Source organism: Microtus pennsylvanicus, chromosome 11 (genome assembly GCF_037038515.1).
Source record: "Microtus pennsylvanicus isolate mMicPen1 chromosome 11, mMicPen1.hap1, whole genome shotgun sequence".
NCBI lineage: Eukaryota > Metazoa > Chordata > Mammalia > Rodentia > Cricetidae > Microtus > Microtus pennsylvanicus.
In genome coordinates, this window is record NC_134589.1 from 52,782,517 (window position 1) to 52,786,847 (window position 4,331).

Below are 4,331 nucleotides of genomic sequence, written 5' to 3' on the forward strand. Positions count from 1 at the left end.
GCTCACGGGAGGGAGCTTGTGACGTCATGGGGCAGCTCTGGCTCCTCCCCCAGCATTCACCTGCAGTGGGACCCGCCCCACCTCTTTGCCTGGAATTCACCTCAAGAAGCACTCTGGCCTCAAATCTGGCGACCCTCCCGCTTCTGCCACCTAACAGCGGGAATTACAGATGTGCGTCACCAGACCTGGCCAGCTGCTTCCCTTCTATAGTGATGGAGCGTCAGGCTTCTCCTAAAGTTTGATGAGCATTGGAGCGGGAGAGCACTAGAACGCACAATCCTCTTGGCTCATAACATCTTGCAGTCTCCTTAATTTTACGAAGTCGAGAAGTGTGTATCTTAAAAGTAGCCACAGCGCACGCCTTTAATTCCAGCACTCGAGAGGCTTAAGCAGGTGGATCTCTGTGAGTTTGAGGTCAGTCTGGTCTTCAGAGAGAGCTCCAGGACAGATAGGGCTGTTACACAGAGAAACACTATCTCTAAAAAGAACCAAAGCAAGCAAAAAGTAGCCACAGGCTGGACCAGGGACACAAGCTTTTAATCCCAGCACTCCTGGTGCAGAGGTGGGGGAATCACTTGAGTTTCAGCCAAGTCTGCTCTACATAGTGAGCTCCAAGCCAATCAGAGCTATGAAGTAGGGGGGGATGATGAAAAAAGCAGATATGAGGGGCACCCCCAGTCACATATGTGCTGTGGACTTCAGCTCTTTCCTTTACTCACCTGTCATTCTAATGCCTAGAACTGTGCTTGTTGCTAATGAACTTGGTGAAAAATGTGTAGCTCAATTAATGAAAACTTTTGCTTTTCCTAATTCAATCAGTCAGTTCTGGTGGAGTAAAACAGAATTCATCTATGTGCCAGGCACTGTTTTAGGCTCTGGGTGTATGCACTGAAGAAAACAAAATCCCGCATTGTTCTAAGGGAAGGAGATTGACAGTGGAAAACAAGCAAAATATACAGAATGTTAGTATTATGGAGCGGAGGGGGGAGGCAAAGCCAGCGAATGTCTGACCGGTTCCAGGAGACCCAAAGCCTCCAAGGGCACCTGCACATGTCGTACATGTATGCAGGCAAAACACTCAAACACACAAAAAGGGAGGAAGAAAATGAAAACCCAGGTGTGGTAATGTCTGTAAACACAGCATTCAGAAGGCAAAGGCAGGAGGAGCTTCGTGTCATCATGAGTTTAAAGCCAGTCTGGCCAATATTCAAAAGAAAAAAAGCAATATATTAAACCATCAAATTACTGTATCTTTTCATTCAGCTTCACTTTTGGCACAAACGGTTCTTTAATTGATGAAATACACACTGTGGCGATGAGAGGGAAGTTAGGGCAAAAGCCCCAGGCCAAATGGCTCTAAGTCCTAACTTTGTAGCCAAGGTAGTCTCTATGGTCTAAGGAGTACTTCTGTTATTTTTCTTTTAAGATATTCCTCAAGCAGGCCTGTTGTTCCTGAAGTTCAAAGTAACTAAAGGGAAGAAAGACCCAGGAGTTTCATTAGGAAGAAAAAAAAGGAAATAAAAAACAAAATCCAGTATCCAGTTTAAAACAAAATGGAAAGGCCAGCCTGGTCTACAGAGCTGATTCCAGGGGGCTGTTACAAAACAAAGCAAAACAAACAAACAATGGAGCTGCGGTGGTCAATGATTAGCATTGCCTTCAAAAAAGCCCTCAGCAGTCCTTGAATTTTGCTGTGTGGCCACAGGTGACCTGAAACTCTCGATCCTTCTGCCTCTGCTCCCAGAGAACTGAGATTACAGGCGCCTGTCACCGCAACAGCCTAACAAGTTCCCTTCCTTTTTTTTCTTTTTTTTTCATATTTATTTATTTATTTATTTATTATGTATACAATATTCTGTCTGTGTGTATGTCTGCAGACCAGAAGAGGGCACCAGACCTCATTACAGATGGTTGTGAGCCACCATGTGGTTGCCGGGAATTGAACTCAGGACCTTTGTTTGGAAGAGCAGGTAATGCTCCTAACCACTGAGCCATCTCTCCAGCCCCGTTCCCTTCCTTTCTTTTCTTTTTTCTTTTCTTTTCTTTTTCCAAGACAGGGTTTCTCTGTTTATCTCTGGCTGTCCTGGAACTCGCTCTGTAGATCAGGTTGCCCTTGAACTCACAGAGATCTACCCGCCTCTGCCTCCCTAGCACTGGGATCAAAGACTTGCGCCACCACTGCCTGGCTCTTTTTTTTTTTTTTTTTTAAGATTTTCTTTTGGTCTTGGAAAGAAGTCTGAACAGTCAAGAGCATGTACTGCTCTTACAGAGGACTCAGGTCAGTTCTAAGTTTTAAGTTCTAGTCCTAAGTTTTATTATTCACAAACATTTCACGGCTTACTCTGAGCTTCTGCCACACTCTTAAACTTTTTGACTTTGTTTTTGTTGTTCCCTTTCCGATTCACTTTTGCCAATTTTTCCAATGAGTAGTTGGGAAAAACTACTCATTCTACCTTAGGACAAAACCTTTTTTTCTGTTCTTTAAATTTTATTTTGTTTGTTTCTTGCTTTTGAGATAGGGTTCCACGTAGCCTAGGCTTACTCAAGCTCTATACAGCCAAGTATGACCCTGAGTTTCTGATCCTCCTGTCTCCACTTTCCAAGTGTTAGGGCTACAAAGCGCGAGTCACCACGCCTGGCAAACGTTTTACACACAAAAGTCCCTCCTTATTCAAAAAATACATTCTTATATCCAGGTAGGTTATATATAAATATATTCTCACATCCTTTGTATGCATATAGAGACAAGTCTTTACAACTGGAAGACAGAACAATGTAAACAAATTTATGAGCTTAATAAAAGAGAGGAACCTAAATTACATTTACAAAGTCCGTAAGAAACTAAAATTATCTATTTAAACATGGTCTAATCGTAGTTTTTGTCTGTTGCAGGTCTTAGGCAGACTTTATTTTTATCAGGGTCTTTTAAGGGCTCTTTTGTACTTTTCCCTGGGTTTCACATGAGTCTGAGGGTCTCATTCTAGCATGATCAAGGTAATTGAAGTTCTAAATTGAATGGCCTTAGAAAGCCTACTTATGTTGTACAAGCAAGAAAGCAGAGGGAGAGAAAATACAAAGAAAATCAAAAAGTTTTACCTTTTAACTTCTAAGATAGAATTTTGGCTACAAAAGACCAATGTTCTCAGAAGGACTTGGGAGGAGGGCAGGGAATAATAAATGGTTACTTTCTCCAAGATGACTGAAGAAGGGAGGAGGAGGAGAGGTCAGGAGAACAAGAGCAAAGGGGAGGCTGATTGTTCAGGCCCAACGGGAAGACACTGGCTGTTGAGTTAGTGATACTGGACTTGTGACCCTCCTGGCAAAAGTGAAGATGCTGCCAGGTGGTGGTGGCCGCCTTTAATACCAACACTCAGGAGGCAGAGTTCATGGCCAGTCATCTGCTCTACAGAGTGAGTTCCAGGATAGCCAGGGCAGTTACACAAAGAAATCCTGTCTTGAAATCCCCCTACAAAGAGCGAGAGCGCGAGAGAGAAACCTGAAGACGCTCCATAAAGAGTTAGCTGTACCACTGTGTTCATGAAACTGTTGAGACAATGGTCCATGAGGAACTGGAATGTCCCCCAAGAATTTCATAACTTGCAGGAGAGACTAGAGCTGAGACAATGATGGATAAGTGATGTGTGGGACACACTTTAATCCGAATTATTTGGTTATGAATACCTCCCTCCTTCCTCTATTTAAACCTAAATGCTAGCCTGTTTTACAGTGTAAGTTCCAGGACAGCCAGGACTACCTGGAAAAACCCTGTCTCAAAAAAAGAAGAAGAAGGAGGAGGAGGAGGAGGAGGAGGAGGAGGAGGAGGAGGAGGAGGAGGAGGAAGAAGAAGAAGAAGAAGAAGAAGAAGAAGAAGAAGAAGAAGAAGAAGAAGAAGAAGAAGAAGAAGAAAAGAATTGTTAGGCCCTAAACTTGGACCCTAAAAAGATCCACCAAGGGCTGGAGCCAGAGCGTTTGTCTTCCTTACACGTTTTTTTGTTTTTTTGTTTTTTGTTTTTTTTTGGTTTTTCGAGACAGGGTTTCTCTGTGGTTTTGGAGCCTGTCCCTCCTGACACGTTTTATTTCACTCGGATGGGTTGTGACAAAAAAGGTTAAACTGTAGTGTGATGGTACACATCAGAGGACCAGACAGGGACAACATTTCTGGTGCAGGAATGTGTACAAGGGCCAGTTTGAAGGTTGTTTTTTTATTTTTTGGGAGGGGGGTAATTCTTTTTTCTATGTATATGGGTGTTTTTGTGCTTGCATGTGCTCCATGGAGCCTGCAGAGGCAAGAAGAGGGCATCAGATCCCTAAGAACTGTAATGACAGATGGT